Source organism: Pan troglodytes, chromosome 10 (assembly GCF_028858775.2).
Source record: "Pan troglodytes isolate AG18354 chromosome 10, NHGRI_mPanTro3-v2.0_pri, whole genome shotgun sequence".
Lineage (NCBI taxonomy): Eukaryota > Metazoa > Chordata > Mammalia > Primates > Hominidae > Pan > Pan troglodytes.
In genome coordinates, this window is record NC_072408.2 from 16,527,137 (window position 1) to 16,548,632 (window position 21,496).

The window sequence follows — 21,496 nt, forward strand, 5'->3', positions numbered from 1 at the left end:
CATCACTGGCATCACTTGAACAAGGTATAGCCACTCAGGAAAAGAGTTTGGCAGTTTCTTATAAAACCAAAGGTACATGTCCTATGTGACTCAGCAATTTCACTCTTCAGGATTTAACCTGAAGAATGAAAGCAGGTTCACAAAAACCTGTACATGAATGTTCTTAAAAGTTTTATTCAAAATAGCCTCAAACTGGAAACCACCCAAATATCTTTCAATGGTGAAAGACTCAACAAATTCTACCATATCCATATAAGAGACTACTACCCAGGAATAAAAAGCAAGAAATTATTGATACAGGCAAAAACTTGGAAGTTTTGTTAGAGCGTGAAACTTGGTGAAAAAAGCCAATCTTTTGTTGAAGATGGGCTTTTGGCTTTTGTTGACGAAAGAAAAAACTTTCTCTTATGAAAAAAGCCAATCTTCTAAAAGGTTTTACACTTATAAGCTTCCATGTATAAAACATTCTCCTGTCGTGGGATAATTTAGGAATCAGAGAGACCGAGGGGTTGAGGAGGATTTATTATTATTATTTAGGTGCATTGGCCCAGTCGGATTAACATCCAAAGGACTGAGCCCCGAACAAAGAGTCAAGTTACCTTTTAAGCATTTCATGGGTAGGGGAAGATTTGTGCAGGGGGAAGCATATTACAGAAGCGAGAAACAAAGACAGTTATTCAATTGAGACTTGCATTACATTATTTCTTACTTTTCAAGGAAAAACATGTTTTACAACTTGAGTTTATCTGTCTAGTGACCTTGGAGCTGCACAGCTAGAGAAACAGGGTCTTCACAATGCCTGGGAAAGGGAGAGATAAGGCTCACTAGCCACAGAAAAACAGGCAGTTAATTTTTAAAGGACTCCAGCTCTTTCTCTTCCTCAGGGGGAATTGGGTTTTCTTACATACAACTGAGTTTTTGCTTACACATTCTTTAATTTCTTTTAATTCCTGTTCCACTCCAACTAACAAAACTATAGAGATGGAGGACAGATTGGTGGTTGCCAGGAGACAGGGACAAGGTACGAGGATGTGACTAAAAAGAGGTAGCACAAGTGAGTTCCTCTCAGTGATGAAACAGTTCTTTGGCAAGGACAGTGGTGCAAGTGGTTACAGGATACTACACATGAGATCACCTTGCATAGAACACACACACACGAAGGAGTGCATGCAAACACTGTGAAAACTGCATAAGGTCTGTAGTCTAACAATAGTCAGACAATGCCCGTGCCCTGGTTTTGATGGTGTCCTGCTGTTCTGTAAGATAGCTGTTCTGTTAGGGAAAGCCGGGTAAAGCATCCAAGGGACTCTGTCTACTACTTTTGTGACTCTCTGTGAATCTACAATCATTTCAAAATAAAAACTTTAAAGAAAAGCAACCAAGTGATTTTTATATAATAAACGTCAGGTTAATCCTCACCTTGGGAGGGAATAGAGACTAGGGAGCATCACAATGGTGGGTTCTGGAGTGCTGGCAGTGTCCTTTTTTGTTTTTCTAACCTAGATGATGATGACATAGATACTCCTTTGTGACAAGTCATTGAGGTGTACGTATTGTTTCATAAACTTTTCTGTGTGTTAAACTGTCGAAAAGAATTATTTAAGTTAAAAGAAGAACTTTAAGGTAAATACAGCATTTTACATAAAAGAAACATGGAGCTGTATTTTTGTTAATGGGTCCAAAACAGAAAAGCAGAGATTGATTTAAACAACTCTCTAGATAGGTTTCACAGCAGACTAGGCACAGCTGAAGAGTGAATGAGTGAATTGGAAGACAGAGTGACCAATTTATAGCACAGATATGTAGAAAGATGAGCAAAGTAAAACAGAGTTTTACTCCAATATGTGCTTAAGGGGAATTAAAAAAAAAAATTGAGTAGTTGGGCAAGAGGTAATCATTGAAGTGACAATGGCTGAGAATTTTTCAGAATTAAAAAAGACATCAACCCTCGGGTTGAAAAGGCACATCAAGTCTTTTACAGGATTAAAAATACATATTTATTTATTAGATAGTAGATAAACCCCTAGACACATTGGGATAAAAGAAAAAATTTTAAAAATGAGGAAACGCCAAAAGGTTAAAAGAAAAAAAGAAAGATTTGCTGCAAAGAAAAGATTGCCAAGCCAACAGCAGACATCTCATCAGCAACAGTAGATGAGACAATGGAATAATAACTTCCACGTTTTGAGGGAAAATAACAATGAGCCTAAAAATTTATCCCCAGCTACCCCAGTATTCACGAGTGAGGTTATTTAAAATAATTTTATAAAATGTGGCTATTTTATAAATGCAGTTATTTAAAATAATTTTATAAAATGATATTTGATGATGGGGAAATGTTCACACATTAAGTTAAAAAAGACAAGTTAAGGAAATGGATAATGGGTATAAAAATACAGTTAGAAGGATTATGACCTAGTGTTCAGTAGCACAATAGGGTGATTGTACTTAATAATTTATTGTATATTTCAAAATAACTGAAAGAGTGGAATTGGAATGTTCCTAATACAAAGAAATGATCAATGCTTCAGGTGATGGACATCCCAAGTACTCTGGTTTGATTATTACATTTTGTATGCTTGCATCAAAATATCACATGTACCCAATAAATAGGTACAACTGATGTGTATCCACAATAATTAACAACAAAAAAAGTAAGACAGGTTACAAAAAGTATGTATACTATTGTTGTAGACATAGCCAATGATATGGATAACAGAGGTGGATATATCCAGATTATACACTTATGTGTATACTACATATATACACACAACTATACACATATGTATGTGTACATACACTCACATATGAATGCACAGATAAAACTGAAAGGACATACATCAAAATGGTAACATATCTATTAGTTTTTGAAGGGAAGGCGAGGGTTAAAAAAAGACACAGGGAGTGCTGGCAGCTCGACAGCAACACAAGTTGATTGCCAGAGCAACCTGCTGAGGTGGGGGACCAGCTTAACGCCAGAGCCCACCACCGCTTACAGGCTAGGGGTACTTACAGGTATGGGCGGGAAGGGTCTGGGTGGCGTGGTTTGCTGCTTGACAAAGATGTTCCTTCAGTTGGGCCTTTGCTCGGCAGGGTATGATAAGGACATTCCTGTGCCTTGTGGTCAGGTGGCCCTGGGGCAGGATATTTCTCACGGTGGAACCCCCATGGAATGTTTTGCTCTGCCAAGGTCTGTGAAACGGCAGGGGGCTTACAATACAGTGCAGTTTGGACTAACAGTACCCAGATTGTACATTTAAAAATCATTTTTCTGTTCTTCAAAGGGCTTTTCAATATGTTCTGTATAGTCTAAAATAAGCATATGTTACTTTGTCACATTTAAAATGTTATTTTTTAAGTATGTTCTCTTCAAAATGCATTTAAACTATTTGACAAATTAGAAAATTGTTTATTAAAAGCAAGGAGGCTTATAGACAAATCCTAATTCAGGTGGATTCAACAAATATTCTTTAGGCATTTTCTATATGCTGGCAATTATAAGAGTATTTAAGATAAGTGTAGTATAAATCTAGAGAAAAACATGACAAATACTTATAACATAGGATAACATATGTGATATTATAGGCACACACAATGTTCTGAAATAATACAGAGGAGGGCATAATCATACACCAGCTAGGAGGAGGTTCAAAGAAGAGGGCCTACTGAGTAGGGCTTTCCAGGATGTAAAGGAATAGAGGGAATGGCGTGGGAGGAGAAAGAACTTCTCAAAGACAGCAGGGCCAGGAGTGGTGGCTTGTGCCTGTAAGCTCACCACTTTGGGAGGTCGAGCTGAGGGGATCACTTGAGCCCAGGAGTTCGAGACCAACCTGGGCAACATAGTGAGACCCCTGTCTCTATTGAAATAAGTTTAATATTTTAAAAAGACAACAGAGTACACAAGAAGCATCGAGGCAGAGAAAACACGACATGCAGAAGAAAGCAGAGTCAAGTGGGTAACATTGTTTCTGGGTAACATTGTTTCTAACATCAAATGATGAAAGCAGCATGAGGCTGTTAAAAGTGGCATCAGAAAGTGCATTCAGTGACTTCAATCTTCAGTGGAAGTTCCTAGTGTATGAAATGAACAGATGAGGAAAGGCCTTAATTGCTGTGCTATGGGAATAGGGAACCACTAAAGGGCTAAGGATGAGAGGATCTGTAATTCAGAGAAATTGCTCTGTTGGTAAAGTGGAGGGTGAATTTGAGGGGAATGAGACTGGAGGCAGGAGCAAGGCAGTAATGAAACGGCCTCATTGACTGGAGTATCACCTGAAGTTTGTGGTCTCACAGCCATGGAGAACAAGGATGCGGACTCACAAAGAGTGAGGTAAGAGTGGAAGTTCAACAGGCAGAAGAAAAGCTCTCTGCTGCAGAGAGGGGTCACAGAGAAATGGATTGCCGGTCCACAGCCAAATGCAGAGGGTTTTAAGATGAGCTGGTGAGCAGGTGGTGTCTGATTTACACAGGACATGAAAGACTAGTCAGACCAAGCATGCCATTTGCATAGGGCGTGAAAAACTGCTTAGACCAGGTGTGTTGTTTGCATAGGGTGCGAAATTCTAGTCGCCCTCTCCCTAATCTTGTATTATGCAGGTGGGTTCTCTGCCTGAGCCGCGCCATGTTGCCCATTTCTCTATTACTGCACACGTGGTGACAGAAAAGGGAAGATGGGCCCTCCATGTTGGACATGCCCGACCCCCAGGTAGCCCTTTTCTATTGGCACAGCTGCCAGCATTCCCCCGTGCAAGCTTCCAGCTTGCTTATCTACGTTTGCAGCTCAATTTTTCAGGCTGCTCTTTGTTAGAAAAAAAATTTGTTGGGCTGCTTTTTGTTAGAAGGGAAGCTCTGCCAAGGACTCTGTTCCCCTCACTATCTGCCTAAATAATTTCTTTACCTCCTGTATCAGTAGCAGTGGAGGTGAGGAGAAAAAATATGTCAGACTTGGCCACTGATTAGAAAAGGTGAGAGGAGGGGTCAAGGAAAGGGAAAAGTGCTGGATCACGCCCAGGTTTCAGGCTGGAACAGGGCAAATGGCAGAAGCATACAATGTTGAAAATAGAGGCAGAGAAGACCACTTGAGTGGAGAGGGATAACAGGGCATTCTAGGACAGGATGGGTTTGAGATTTCCTGACCGTATCCAAGTGGATCCAAGTCTTGGGAGCATGAGGATTCACCAGAGCTCAGGGCAGAAAACAGGGAATGTGGAGTCATCAGCTTGCAGGTGATGGCTGAATCCATTCTCCCACTTCAGCAGAGAAGCACCCAAGCAAAGTGCTGAGAATCCTGGAGAACACCAACATTCCCCAGTGAGCTGAAAGAGAATTTAGAGGAGGTGCAGAGGGAAAATTAAACGGAAGAGAGTGCTGTAGAGAGCACCATAATCCAGGGCTTGGTCTGGAGGCAGGCTGCTTGAATAACCATTTCCTTTTCTGTAAATCAGAGTAAAATTATCTACCCATGCATGGAAAAAAAAAAAATTCTCAACAAACTAGAAACAGGAAGGAACTTCATCAACATAATACAAAGCATCTGTGAAAACCTTACAGTTAACACATTTAATGGTGCAAGGCTGAATGCTTACCCCCTAAGATTGGGAATAAGACAAGGATGGCCATGTTCAGCAGGTCTATTCAGTTTTGTAATGAGGTTTTGGCCCAGGCAATTAGGCGATCCATATACAACAGAATCCAGACTAGAAAAGAAGTAAAACTGTCTTACTCACAAATGACATGATCTTGTATACAGAAAATCCTAAGGAATCCCCTAAAAAAAAAAAAAAAAACCCTAGAACTAGTTCAGCAAGTTCACAAAATCGGCATAGAAAAATCATTTGTATTTCTATACACTAGCAATGAACAGTCCAAGAATGAAATTAATTAAGAAAATTATTCCATTCACAATAGCATCCAAAATAATAAAATACTTAGAAATAAATTTAACAACAGGAAAACTTGTACACTAAGAACTTCAAAACATTGTTGAAAGAAATTAAAGACCTAAAGAAATGAAAGATGTTACTTGTTCATAGATCTGAAAACTAAATGTTACTAAGATATCAACACTCTCAAAATTGGTCTACAGGTTCAACCCAATTCCTGCCAAAATCCCAGCTGCCTTTTCTGCAGAAATCGGCAAGTGAATCCTAAAATTCACATGGAAATGCAAAGGACACGGAATAAGCAAAACAATCCTGACAAAGAACAAGGTGGGAGGACTTACCATCCTAACTTCAAAACTTACAAAGTAATCGAGAGTATGGTACCAGCATAAGGACAGATGTATAGGTCAATGGAATGTAATTGAAAGCTCAGGCAAGTACTCTCACCTGTAATCTCAGCACTTTGGGAGACCGAGACAAGGGGATCCCTTGAGGCCAGGAGCTCAAGACTAGCCTAGGCAACACAGTGAGACCTGTGTCTACATACAAAACATTTTTTTGTATCAATGTACCAAAATCAATTTTAAAAATTTGCTTTTAATTAGCCAGGCATGGCGGTGCACACCTGTAATCCTAGCTACTCAGGAAGTTGAGATGGTAGGATCACCTGAGCCTAGGAATTTTGGCCTTCAGTGAGCTATGATTGGCTACCACACTCCAGGTCAGGCAACAGAGAGAAAGATCGTGTGAGTAAAGAAAAAAAATAAGTAAATAAAAAGCCAAGGATGGTGGCTAACTCCTGATATCCCAATACTTTGGGGGGCCAATGAGGGAGAATCCCTTGGAGCCTGGAGTTGAGATCAGCCTGGGCCACATAACAAGACCCTATCTCTAGAAAAATAAAACTAAAAATTAGCTGGGCATGGTGGCACACACCTATAGTCCCAGCTACTTGGGAGGCTGAGAGGGGAGGATGACTTGAGCTCGGAGTTCAAAACCAGTCTGGGCAACATAGTAAGACACTGCCTCCAAAAAATTAACTAATTTAAAAAATTGAAAGCCCAGAAATAAACCCTTACATTTACAATCAATTGATTTGACAAAGGCACCAAGAAAAATCATTTGGAAAGAAATAGTCTTTTCTTTTTCTTCATTTTTTGGTTCTTAAGAGATGAGTATCTCACTATGTAGCCCAGGCTCGTCTCAAACTCCTGGACTCAAGTGATCCTCCTACCTCAGCTTCCGAAATACTGGGATTACAGGTGTGAGCCACTACACCCAGCCAGGAATAGTTGTTTCAACAAACGGTGGTGGGACAATGGGATATCCACGTGCAAAAACACTGAGTCCCTAACTACCACCACACACAAAAATTAACTTAAAATGAGTCATATACCTAAATGTAAGGACTAAAACTATAAAACTCTTAGAAGAAAACATAGAAGTAAATCCTTGTGATCTTGTGTTAGGCAATGATGCCTTAGATACAACACCAAAACCACAAGTGAGAAAAGGAAAAAATGGCAAATTGGACATCAGCCAAATTAAAAACCCTGGCACATCAAAAGACACAAGAAAGGCTTCTCCCAACCCACAGAATGAGAAAATATTTATAAATCATATCTCTAGTAAGTGACATATCCAGAACTCTTACAACTCAATATTAAAACATGATCCAGGCCAGGCGTGGTGGCTCATGCCTGTAATCCCAGCACTTCGGGAGGCCAAGGTGGGCAGATCACTTGAGGACAGGAGTTCGAGACCAGCCTGGCCAACATGGCTACACCCCATCTCTACTAAAAATACAAAAAATTAGCCAGGTGTGGTGGTGCATGCCTGTAATCCCAGCTACTTGGGTGGCTGAGGCATGAGAATCGCTTGAACCCAGGAGGCGGAGGTTGCAGTGAGCTGAGATCGTGCCATTGCATTCCATCCTGAGTGACAGAGAGAGACTTTGTCTCCAAGAAAAAAGAGAGAGACAATCCTATTTAAAATGGGCAAAGAACCATCCAAAAAAGATGTATTAAAGTCCAAAAAGCACATTAAAAACAGCTCAATGCCGTTAATTGCTAGGAAAATGCAATTCAATTCACAATGAGAAGTCACTTCACACCTGCTAGAAGGACTATAACCAATCAGAAAAATAATATCAAGTGCTGGAGAGGATGTGGAAAAATCAAAACCCACATAGATTGCTGGTGGGAATGTAAAATAGTGCAGCTATTTTTTGGGAAAACAGTATGACAGTTTCTCAAAATGTTAGATGAATTGCCTTAAACCCAGCAACTTCACTTCTGTGTACCTGTCCAGGGAAAATGAAAGTCTATGCCCACACACTGACTTGTATGTGAATGTTCATGGCAGCACCATTCACAAGAACCAAAAGGCGGAGACAACACAAATGCCCATCATCCGGTGAAGAGATTAAAAAAAAAAAAAAAAGTGTGGTGTATAACGGAATACTATTCAGCAATAAAAGGAAAATTCTGATGCACGCTACCACACTGATTAACCTCAACAACACAAAGCTTTGTGAAAGAAGCCAGATGCAGAATAACACACACTGACTGATTCAATTTATATGAAATGTCCAGAATTGCCTGATGTAGATTAGTGGTTGCCTAGGACTGGGGATGAGAATGAAGAGTGACTCTGATAGGCACAACTTTTCTTTCTGGGATGATGGAATGTTTCAAAAGTAGATTTTAGTGATGGTTGCACAATTCTGTACATAGACTAAATATATTAAAAATCACTGAATTGTACACTTAAAAGGGGTGAATTTTAGTAGGTAAATTCTACCTCAATTAAAGCTGTCAATTAAAAAAAAAAAACTTTTAAAACTGTAACATCGACCCTTAGCACCAAGATTGTGGTCCTCAAATACCCTTACCCACTAAAGGAAACCAAGGCTTAGAGAAATTGATGATTCCAGGTCTGGGCTAGAAATGCTTAAGACAAGACTGGAACATATTGTCACTCTAGATAGCAAGGAATCTATCAAAGATCATTAGGATGGTATCAACATGCTTCAAGAGCCAATCTGAAGGAACTCCTTCTGACCAAAGATAGAACATTTTCTATATCAATAAGTATAATAATTGCAATGGACTGAAATACATCAAATACGTTTAAATCTCTGCATTCATAATGATTCTTTATTAAAAATAAGAGTGAGCCAGGCAGGGTGGCTCAGGACTGTAATCTCAGCACTTTGGAAAGCAGAGACAGAAAGATCACTTGAGCATAGGAGTTCGAGACCAGCCTGGGCAACATAGGGAGACCTCCGTCTCTAAAAAACATTTTAAAAATGAGCCATGCCTGATGCTGTGTGTCTGTGGTCCCAGCTACTTGGGAGGCAAAGGTGCGAGGACCCCTTGAGCCAGGAAGGTTGAGGGTGTGGTTAGCTGTGATTGCGTCACTGCACACCAACGTGGGTGACAGAGTGAGAGAGACCCTATCTAAACAAATAAATAAAGCAACTACCTGGCCTTTTCTATATAAATTGTACAACTGGGTAACACAATAATTTATAAAGAGAAGTATCTCTTTTTATATTTACTTTTTCATTTTATTTTTTTCTTCTACAAGGCTGTTCTCAGGGTAGCAGTATCTCTTTGTAGAAGTATGACAGCTCAAAAATGAGCAGGAATGATATCACAATACCACCATTGTTCAACCCATAATCGATCAGTGGCTGGCAACATCGCCAAAAAAAAATATATATATATATATATATGTGTGTGTGTATATATATATATACGTATATATATACGTATATACGTATATATGTATATATGTGTATATATATGTATGTATGTATATATATGTATATATATGTGTATATATATGTGTGTATATATATATATGTGTGTGTGTGTGTATATATATAGCCGGACAGTACACACCTCCTGATGGAAGAACCTAGCAAAGTATTTTTACCCTGCCCCACAAATCCAACCTGCCTCTGACCAAGTTTTTAGATCGTACCACTAATTTATAGTAAATAGAGAGAACAAAGTGAAAACCAAGTTAAACACCACAAGGATACAATTAGCAAAATCCAAACTATGAGAAACACCATAATGAGGATACATTTAGCAAGATCTGAAATACAGGGAAACAGTCTTGTTTCTTCAATAAATAAATTGCAAAGGAGAAACAATTGATGAAAGGAGAAACCTATAGATCCAGAAATACTAACAGGCAAATCAAACAATCATAAGGAGAGACTTTATTTGGATTTTGATTCAAACAAACTAACAAAAAAATGAAATTACTGGAAATTTGGAGACAGTAGGGTAGTTGGTAGTATTAAAGAATAGTAGTGTGCGATGGTTGGTATGATAATGGTATTGCAATTTTGTTTTTTTTTAAAAGAGTTCTTGGCTGGGCACGGTGGCTCATGCCTGTAATCGCAGCACTTTGGGATGCTAAGGCGGGAGGCTCATTTGAGGCCAGGAGTTCATGACCAGCCTAGCCAACATGGCAAAACCCCATTTCTACTAAAAAAAAAAAAAAAAAAAAAATACAAAAAAATTAGCCAGATGTGGTGGCACACACCTGTAATCCCAGCTACTCGTGCAGCTGAAGCAGGAGAATCACTTGAACCCAGGAGGCGGACGTTGCAGTGAACTGAGATTCCGCCACTGCATTCCAGCATGGATGACAGAGCAAGACTCTGTCTCAAAAATAAATAAATAAATAATAAGTTCTTATCACTGGGTATGGTGTCTCATGCCTATAATCCCAGCACATTGGGAGGCCAGGGCAGGAAGATCACTTGAGATCAAGAGTTCTAGACTAGCCCAGGCAACATAGAAAGGCCCTATCTCTACAAAAATAGAAATAAAAAAATTATCTGGGCCTGGTGGTGTGCATCTGCAATCCCAACTATTCAGGAGGCTAAGGTGGGAGGATTTCTTGAGCCCAGGAGGTTGAGGCTGTAGTGAACCATGATCACACCACAGCACTCCAGCCTGGGCAACAGAGACCCTGTTTCAAAAACAACAAAACATTAGTCCCTTTCTTTTACAGATACATACTAAGATATTCACAGATGAAATTACATAATGTCCGGGATTGGCTTTAAAATAACAAGAGAGGGGGATAAGTGGGTGGGAGTATACAGGAAACAAGATGGGCCATGAGTTAACAAATATTTAAATCTGCTGATAAGGAGGTGAAAGCTCATTACCCTATCCTCTTGTTTAAAATGCTCCAAATAGAAAGTTTTTCTAAAAATCTGCTTCATGGGTTTGTAGTGAGCATTGAATAAGGTCATGTATACAGAGTGCTTCATCACCATGGCTGACAGGAAGTCAGCATTCAAACATTGTTTTTAGTTTCGTATAGTCCCTGTCCATTAACCACACCCAAAAGAGGTGGGTTATTTACACCAAGAACCCTGGCCCATGGACCTTTGCCCACTTGGAGGTAATTCATTAAAATTTGAGGTTTAGGATGAGGAAGTGCCAGCCTTCAGAGTCCCAGGCCTATTGTGCAACAGCAGAGCCAACAGCGCCAAATGCCTCCCTAGCATGTCTGGTGAGTAGGATCACTTTCCTCTCGCCTTGTAGACATACTTGAGATCATTCACTACTTTTCATTCATTTCTTATGTGCCAGGCATTGGGTGCTGGAGATCCATAATACAGTGGATCCTTAACTGACTGGAAGCATCACTTTCAGAGCATCATTTCAGGATGAGTGTTTGAGTGCCAAGTGAATTCAAGCTACAGGGCTAAGGATCCATGGCCTCAGTCACCATGAAGACCCTCCCAAGAGCCAGTCCTACGAGGCACATAGAAACGAGTGGAGACATAGAACTCACTCCTGCAAAGCCTAGAACCTGATAGAGCACACGAGACAGGAGCCCAAAATAACCAAGAACCGGGAGCTGAATGTGAGAGGTGGGCTCCAAAGGATTCGGCCACCAAGGTGGACAAAGTATGTGTGCAGAATGGGAAGTAGTCAGGTTTGGCTGACACATTTAGCAGGCATTTGGGGAGACGTGGAAACTGAGGCTGGAATGATCCACTAGGGCCACGTGTGTAGAAGGTCAGGTTCAGGCATCTGAATCTCGGTCGGTATCAACAGAGTTGCTTCTTGGTGCCGAGCAAAGGCTCAGAGGCTTAGGACCAGGATTCAGGAAGTGGTCTCTTGCAGCAAGTGGCTGAGTCCACCCTGGGAAGGCCCATCCCAGCCTGACGGTGCACCTCAAGCTCACATCACATGACCACATGCGTCAAACAAACCACATGCATGTTCACACACGACCATATCTATGTTCCCACAACCATATGCATGTTCACACATAACCACGTGCATGTTCACACACAACTATATGTATGTTCACAGGACCATATGTATATTCACACAACCATATGCATGTTCACACGACCATGTGCATCTTACATGCCACCATATGCACATTCACATGTGACCACATGCATGTTCATATACGACCATATGTGTGCTCAGGTGACCACATGCATATTCACACATGACCACATGTATGTTCACACACTAAATGATTCACAGCTTTATAAGACCTGAGACAGATGTGCGTTTTGGGAGATCCAGCTTCACGGTATGGGCTCATCTTGTCCACACATGGAGACTAGGCCTGAACTATCTCTGAGAAAGTTGCCTGCCAGTTTAGAGCAGGGCTTGGGAAACCTTTTCCATAAAAAGCCAGTTAGGAAATGTTTGAAGCTTTGCAGGCCATGTGATCTCTGTTGCAACTACTCAACTCACTAAAGCAACCATGGACAATACATACATGAAGGAGAATATAAAGGTGCATTCTGATAAAACAGGAGCTGGCCATAGTTTGCCCAGCCTAGTCTAGAGTTTGTAGCCTCTTTCCAGAGCCCAAGTGCCCCCTCCAGACACAGACCCACTCCAACTCCAGCCAGAGACCCAGGCCTCATTCGTCAGAGACTGGGAATGCTCCTTCAGAAGGACACCCCTCCAGGCCTGAGGATCTGTCCACTGTGGGAGGCCTGGAGCTACTCGTTCTCCACCCAACTTGGTGCAAGCTGACCCCATCAGGCCCTGCCACCATTAGTTATCCTTGCTGACCACCCTCGGCATCCTCTCAAGCGGAGGCTGCCCACTTCTCACGTTCTATGCCACAGGGTCGGGCACTGCACTGGCTCCTTCCAGCCCCAGAGAAGCCCGTCTCCACAGCCTGTCACTCAGGAGCCCCTGCACATCCAGCTGAGCCCAGACAATTTCTTTAGGAAACCACCTCAACACTGAAGTCCAGATCGCAGGCCTGTCCTGGAATGTTCTCCTTGCAGCCTGTTCTTCACTTATGAGACCACACTGCATATTGGACTACAACCATCAGCCTCACCATCTATCTCTTCCTTCACCTTCTCCCCTCTGTACCAGGCCATGAGCTGTATGGGAGAAGGAACTCATCACAGTGCCTGGCCCGGGAAGGCTGTTCATAAACTTGCAGTGAAAGAATTCACAGGCTCTTCCAACAAGAGGAGAGACTGGACCTTACAAGACCCAACAGGAAGGCACTGTCTCAAAACCAGTGAAAAATACCAAGGATCTAGATAAGAGGGTGCAGTGGGAAATGAAATAGTGGGGTCTGGGGAGACGCCCCATATTTGTCAATGACTCATAATCTTTCTCCCGAGATCGCTCCTCCACCCTTGTGTTCAGCTCCACCAACACTTACACCAGCCACTGAAGCCAGAAACCTGGGAGACTTCTGCCCTCATCTGGCCACATCTAGCCAAAGACCAGAACCTGTCATTTCAACCTCCTGTTCACCTCACTGCCCTTCCCACTGCTCCTGCCTTAGTTCAGACAACTGCCCTCGCTCCCTCCACCTAGTTCAAGCCCAGCTGACGGGGCCAGTGGCCTTCAGGCCTGCCCTTCTCCATCCTGCCACGTCTATCCTCCACAGGCAGAACAGGGAGCTGTCATTTTAAAGTGCAGGTCTGCTCTGGTTGTTCTCCTAATGAAACCCTTCGGGGGCTTATCGGATCCTTCCAGGCCCTGGTCCAGACTCCTTAGCATGGGCATGCAGGACAGCCCTCCATGATCGTCCCCTCCCTGAGACCCCTCCTGCCCTCAGCACCCTGTGTTCAAGCCCCAGCTCGCCCTGTGGTGTCACACTCAGCCCAGCTCCCCTGCCTGGGGTGCCCTGCCTGGCCTAGGAACCAGGAAAACCTGCCGGCTTCCAAGACTCAGCTCAAGCACCTCTTCCTGCTGGGTGTTTTCTGAGACCCCTCCTCTCCCCACTTTCCGGGGATCCCACAGTCCCCTGAAGAGCCTTCTGCCCCAGCGTTTGACCCCACTGTTTGGCCCTGCATCTGTTTCCATGGCTGCCTCACCCTTTTACACCACCAGCTCCTGCAGAGCAGAGCCCCATATCTCAGTTGGCTTTGCATTCCCAGTGCCTAGCACAGAGCCTGGCTCCCATGAGCCAGGTAATTTTCAATAACCCTCGAAAATTCACTGGAATCCTGGACAGTGCAGAGGAGGCACCTGGGATGGGAGAATGATCTGCTGCCCTCTCCTGGGGCAATGTGAGACATTGTCATAAGCCCAGACACCTCCCTCCCGGCCTTACAAACACAAGGGCAGGAAGGGGAAGCTGGAAAAGGAGCTGATGGAGAATGGGGGAGATGGATGTTGTCTAAGGAGACAAACTAGATTGAGAGGTTGCTGAGACTCTGCCAGCTCCCACACTATTCCCACGTCCATGGGCGCAGGGGCCAGGTCAGTGCTTCCAAAGGAGGCTGCATTCTTAGTGGCTGTGGCTCCCTCCAACAAACCCTAAATGAGATCTTGCTTCTCAATATCACCTGTTGTCGTGCTGTTGTAACTATCACTGCAGCTTTTATTCACTTCATTGGGTAATCACTGAGTTTTTCCTCCATTGCTGTAGAACATGTGGCTTGCTCTTGTGTGTAAAAAGACTGAATTTAACCGCTGGCTTTTCCTGATTTTAACTCAGCTTCCTACTGTTAGGAGGTTATTTCTAACATTCTGGGTTTCTCAGCTTTCTGTCAAAACCCAAATACGGTCGTTCCTTAGTAATTATTGGGGATTGGTTTCAGGATCCTCCCTTAAAGATACCAACAGCGCAGGTGCTCAAGCCCCTGATATAAAATGGTGCAGCATTTGCAGACAACCTATGCACACCCTGCATGCACTTTCAATAAGCTCTAGATTACTTGTGATACCTAATTCAATGTAAATACTATGTCAATAGTTGTTTAGGGAATTATGATAAAAAGAAAAGCTTGTACATGTTCAGCACATATGCAATGTTTTTTGAACAGTTTTACCCAACATGGTTGAATCTATGGATGCAGAGCCTACAGATACAAGACACGCAGGTGGGGAGGGCTAGCTACTCTGGTTAGGATCCCCCAAACCCCACTCTGTCCACTGCTTCAACAGGTCAGGTGATGTCATGTGCCCCTCCTCGAAAGGAGTAGCATTATCTCAGCTCCTCTGGGGGCTGCAGGTCTATTGTCTGCATCTTGACACCTGGAAAGTTTGCCCAACACCTAACACAGGACGTGGATTAGGGGAAGGAGCTTGGGACTGTAGATGGATATTTGTGAGGGACCGTAGATGGATATTTGTGAGTGATGTGCATAGAGACAGCCCCCTGCAGAGAAAGATCATCTGTTGTTCACCTTTGAATCCTCAATCTCTGTTGCACAGGGCATTCAGTAAACATCAGATGTCTGTGGAACAAATGCATGGATTGTACATAAAAGAAGCAAAAGGGACTACCTTCTCATGGTGTAGAAATTTAGAGCTGCATGACACATTTAGCCCTAAATTTAGGAATCCACCCCTCTAGGCAAGAAATACCTTTTCCAATGAACTAATGATCTCTCCACTCCTTTCCCTGAAGAGTTTACTGAACAATGATCAGGAGGGCACCATAAACTTTATTTTCATGTCATACAGTACCTGTCCTCCAATGGTTTATCTATTTGGTGAGACATGATACAAATGAAGAAAGATTGCTCCCCATCCTCAGAAAGTCTGTAACCTCACCAGACGAGGCATCCGTCTCACACTTGCTTCTCCAGAAGGACTAGAGAACCACAGGAGACCATGTGTACTGAAAGGTTGAATGCACAATCACTTAGCACTGAAAATATGCAGCACAGAAAATAAATGTTTGTAGTTGGGTGGCACTATCAGGGCAGGCTTCCTGAAAGAAGCTGGCTTTGAACTGCCCTAGGCTGGGAAGAAGTTGAAAAGAGAACAGAAAATTCACTGGTCTGTGGTCTGGAGGCACCCTGGGTCCTCGGACCCTGAGTCTCAGCCAGAGATCCTGGTGGGGAGACAGAGGTGTGAAGCCATTGACCACCCTGCCCATGTTCTCACTCTTCAGAGTGTGGCACCAGGGCAGAAGCAGCAAAGATGGCCACTGCATACATTCCAGCTCCCAGAGGTGCACTTGGCTTCTGATGCACAAGGCCCCGTTCAACAAAATCCATGCCTTTTCAGGGTGCAGGATAATAGAGTGAAGTGCGTGTGGACCGGAGAGAAGTGCTGCCCAGGTTAATGGCACCAGCTCAGAGCATCCTCAGGGAAGCCAGCACCAGTTTGGAGAAGATTGAGGGACGAGGCCATCTAATGAGCCAGAAGGTCCCTGAGAGATGAGGCGGCCTTGGCCTCTGGGATTCCCTACCCCTCATTCACAGAAGCAGCTTGGTCCATGGAGTTAAGCAGCACTGTTCTGAAATAATAATGAACAGCACACCTGGCATGCCTCCTGTCAGAGCCCAGTGAGGTGGGCAGGCCAGTGCTGTCTCCCCAGCACCTGCTCCTACCCCAGCCAGCAGCCCTGACCCTTCTGACAAACCCCAAAATGCTCCAACCACTATGTGGTTTCTCACCATCTCCAGCCCAAACTCTCTGCTTCCAAAGCCTAGTGGATCCACCCACTGGAACTCACCTCCCGCAGTCCCAGCACACGCTGCTTAATCTGAGAGGAGCCTGCTCCCTGCGCGGCAGCGTGCATGTTGACCTGGGGGCTTTCTCGCACTGTTCCCACCACCTGAGATACTGCTCCCTTCTACCCTGAACAATGGTAGGAAAAAATCAACATGGACTTAGAATCAGAAGAGCCAGCTTCAAGTCCTCCACTGAAGAGAGAGTGCATATTCCCAAAAAAGAACATAAACTTAGGATCTTACAGTGACAGAGGTCCGATGTCCACAGTCAGTCTCCGAGGGCTGAAGTCACGGTGTCATCAGGGCTGGCTCACTCTGGAGCTCCAGGGAGACGTTGCTCCCTTGCCTTTCCCAGTTCCCAGAGGCGGCGTGGGTTCCTTGGCTCATGGCCCCGCAGCACATGGACCTCTGCTTCTACGGCCACATCTCCGTCTCTGACTTTGGTCATTCTGCTTCCCTCTAATGAGGACTCCTGTGATTACATCAGACCCAGCCAGGTAACCCAGGAGAATCTCCCCATCTCAACATCCTTAGTTGAATCACATCTGCAAAGTCCCTTTTGCCAGGTAAGGTAAGAAACTCACAGTTTTTACAGATTAGGTTGCGAATATCTTTGGGAGGCCATCATTCAGCCTAGCACAGTGAGATATATATGTATCTTTACTTTCTGTTTATTTTTAGTGACAGGGTCTCACCATGTTGCCCAGGCTGACCTCAGACACGTGGGCTCAAGTGATCATCCTGCTTTGGGCTTCCAAGTAGTTAAGACTACAGGCAGATGCAACTATGCCTAGCTTATATCTTATAAATCAATAAGAAAACAGTTTGATTTTTTAAATGGGTAAAAGGCTTGACCAGGCACTTCACCAGAGAAGTATACAAAATGGCAAAAAAAAAAAAAAAAAAAAAAAAAAAAAGTGCCTGAAAAGATTCAGAACATCATTATTCATTAGGGAAATGCAACTTGAAACCACAACGGTATCCACACTAGAACAGGTGAAATCAAAAGACACATCTGCGTTGGCAAGCCTGCAGAGCAGGGGAACTCTCACACGGTGCTGACGGACATAGAAGATGGCACAGCTGCTGTGGAAAACAGTTCAGCAGTTCCTTATAAAGTCAAACATAAGACCCAGTGATCCTTCCCCTAAGTGTTTATCCAGGACAAATAAAAGCAGATTTCCACACAACAATCTGTACAAGAATGTTCCAGCAGCTTCCCTCTGCTCCCCACAAACCGAGAGCAGCCCAAGTGGCCTTCAGCTGATAAATGGATAAACAAACTGTGGTACATCCATAGAGCGCAATATATTCAGTAATAAAACAGGGCAACTTACCGATACACATCTAACACGGATACCTCTCAAGAGCTTTACACTAAGTGAAAGCAGCCAGACACAAAAGATACCTACTGTAGGATTCTTTTACCTGAAATTCTAGAAAAGGCAAAATGACAATGTGAGAAAGCAGGTCTGTGGATACTGAAGGCCAGGAGGGAGGCTGCTGGGGAGGAGCCCTAAAGGGCACACGGGAACTCTGAAGGATGCTGGAAATGGTCCATGTCTTCATTGTGATGACCACGTGGCTGCATGCATTTATCAGAACTCACTGAGCTGCACACCTAAAGCTAGCAAATTTTAACATATGTCGACCATAGCTCAACAAAGCTGATATTAAAAATCAATTGAACTGTTGCACAACAACGTGAGTATTCTTAATGCCACTGTACTCTACAATTAAAAATGGTTTAAATGGTAAATTTTATATTATATATATCATATCACAATTGAAATAAATTAACCCCCCTAAATCAATTGCATTCCACATACTGGCAGTAAACAATTGGAAAATACACTTTTGAAAGGAGCATTTACAATAGTACCAAAACCAAAAAATACCTAGGAATAAAACTAAGGCAGGCAAGACCTTTACACTGAAAAATATGAAACACAAAACATTGCTAAGAAAAAAATTAAAGAAATACCTAATTAATGGAGGATTATATCATGTTCATGTATTGGAAGACTCAATATTTCCAGATGCCAAATCTCTCTAATTTGATGTACAGATTCAGTGGAATGCCAATCAAAATCCCAGCATTTTTTTTTTTGGTATACCTTGAAGATGATTCTGCAGTATACATGGAAAATCAAAGAATCAAGAACAGCCAAGGCAGCCCTTAAACAGAAGAACAAAGCTGGAGGATTGAACTGCTAGACAGCAACACTTCTTTTAAAGCTACAATAACGAAGACGCTGAAGTGCTGGCACAAAAATATATTCTAAGACCAATGGCGCAAACAAGAGTGCACAGAAGTGAAAAATGCGGTAACACCTGATAGATGACACGGGAGACAGCACAGTTAAGTGGGGAGAGGGTGGTCTTTCAATAAATGGCCCTGGGGTAGCCACACATCCATATAGAAAAATAGAAACCGTGACTCTCCACCTCAGTCCTGATGTAAAGAAATCTGAGATGGATCCTAGACCAAAACATGAAGGGTAAAAAAAGTCGATCTGTGTTAAGCATGGTGTATTGAAGAAAAAAAAGGTCTAGATTTTTTTTTAATAAGTTTATCTTTATAACAAAGGGATAGGCAAATTTTTTTATACAAGACACACATAAAAAACCACTAACTATAAAAATAAGTAAATAAACAAAAATAATAAATATATTGACAAGGTTGTTAAAAATAAAATATAGTAAAAGTAGATTAATTGAACTTTATTAAAATAAAAAATATATGGTTCATCAAAAAATACCTTTATGTGAGTGAAAAGACATGCCACAGAGCAGAAGATTATTACAATATATGTCTTTCAAAGCAAATCTTATCTAGAATATATCAAGAAATCCCACAGATTTCTTGTGGGAATTTCTTGTGCTCACGCCTGTAATCCCAGCACTTTGGGAGGCCGAGGTGGGCAGATCAGGAGGTCAGGAGATTGACACCATCCTGGCTAATATGGTGAAACCCCGTCTACTAAAAATACAAAAAATTAGCCAGGCGTGGTGGCGGGTGCCTGTAGTCCCAGCTACTCAGGAGGCTTAGGCAGGAGAATGGCGTGAACCCAGGAGGCGGAGCTTGCAGCGAGCCAAGATTGAGCCACTGCACTCCAGCCTGGGCTACAGAGTGAGATTCCGTCTCAAAAAAAAAAAAAAAAGAAAAAAAGAAAAAGAAACCCCACAGATTAATAACAAATGACAATAAAAATCTTTATAAATGGGTCAAATAAGTATTTCACAAAAGAGGCCATTCACACAGCCAATAAGTATATGAAAACCTGTTCAACTTCATTAACTATCAAGAAAATACAAATTAAGCTGACCATGGTGTGCATGCCTGTGGTCCCAGCTACTCCAGAGGCTAAGGAGGGACAATTCCTTGAGCCCAAGAGATGGAGGCTGCAGTGAGCTATGATCACACCATTGTACTCCAGCCTTAGCAACAGAGTAAGACCACGTCTCAACAACAACAAAAAAAAAAAGAAAGAAAGAAAAAAAGAAAAAAGGAAAGAAAATGCATGTTATATAGCACTGCATTCCCCAGATGCACTAGAATGAAAAGAACTAACAATACCACGTGTTGGCAAGAGTGTGGAGCTACTAGTGCTTTTGTCTGCACTTGGTGGGCGTGTAACTTGAACCACAACTATAAGAAACTTTCAGTATCTGCTAAAGCTACATGTAAGAAAAAACCATGACCTAGCAATTCAATTTCTTAGGTATCTACCAAACTGAAATGAGCACTTATGTTCACCAAAAGTCATATACAAACACATTCAGAGAAGCTTCATTCATCATCATCAAAAAGTGGAAGGAATAGGATGGATACAGTGTGGGGTGCTCCGGCCATGTAAGATTACAAGACAGTGAAAGGCAGTGAGCTCCTCCTGTCTGCCACAAGAGGGATGAATTTCACAGACATAATGTGGAAACAAGGAAGCCAGTCACAAAACAGTCCATACTGTATGATTCCTCTCATTCCCTTCGATTTCAGAAACAGTGTTTGGAGGTTACTCAATTGTTGTGAAAAGAAAATCAGGAAAGACACTGACACACCAATTTACTATCAAGGGTAGGGTAACCAATTGCCATTTGTAGTTGTTCTGTGTAGATAAAGGATTCAAAGCATGGAACAAAACACCTTTGGTGTTAGACGTAGGCAGGAGTAGGTGAAGCTTGATCTGGTTTTTCTCATCTCCCTTCCTTGGCCTGGTCAGCTTCATCATCAGCATTTTCCTCCTCCTCACTCCTCCCCCAGTATCGTTATTCTAATTTCTGTCGTTTTTTTCCCCTAGGAAATATACATTTTCTAGAGCCCAATCTGCCAGGAGAGATCTAAGAGATTACAATGGAAAAAACTTGAAATTCTGAGGACAGACAAAAGAAAAAGGAAGAGTTAATGACTAGTGAGACACCATCATGTAGACTGGTGCCACATGGAATCTGGGGCAACAGAATATGATCTATCCAGATGGACATACAGGGAAAGCTGGTGCTGGGAAGCACCTTAAGCTACATGATTGCAATAAATTTTGCTCACCAGTGATTGTGGGGGCTGAAGTATATTTCTCTTTGTTTCCAGTGTTGCCCAAGTTTGAAGTTAAAGTCAATGCACCATGAACAGTAACTATTTCAGATGATGGATTCCAAGTGG

The 21,496-nt window shown here is 42.6% G+C and overlaps 1 long non-coding RNA gene across 1 annotated transcript; it reads left to right on the forward strand.

Moving 5' to 3' along the window:
* The first annotated feature begins 6,085 nt into the window (after nucleotides 1–6,085).
* Nucleotides 6,086–21,388, forward strand: LOC134807549 (uncharacterized). Its single transcript, XR_010148261.1, has 2 exons — nucleotides 6,086–6,209; nucleotides 21,138–21,388. It is a non-coding gene; the product is annotated as an uncharacterized LOC134807549 (long non-coding RNA).
* The last annotated feature ends 108 nt before the right edge of the window (nucleotides 21,389–21,496 follow it).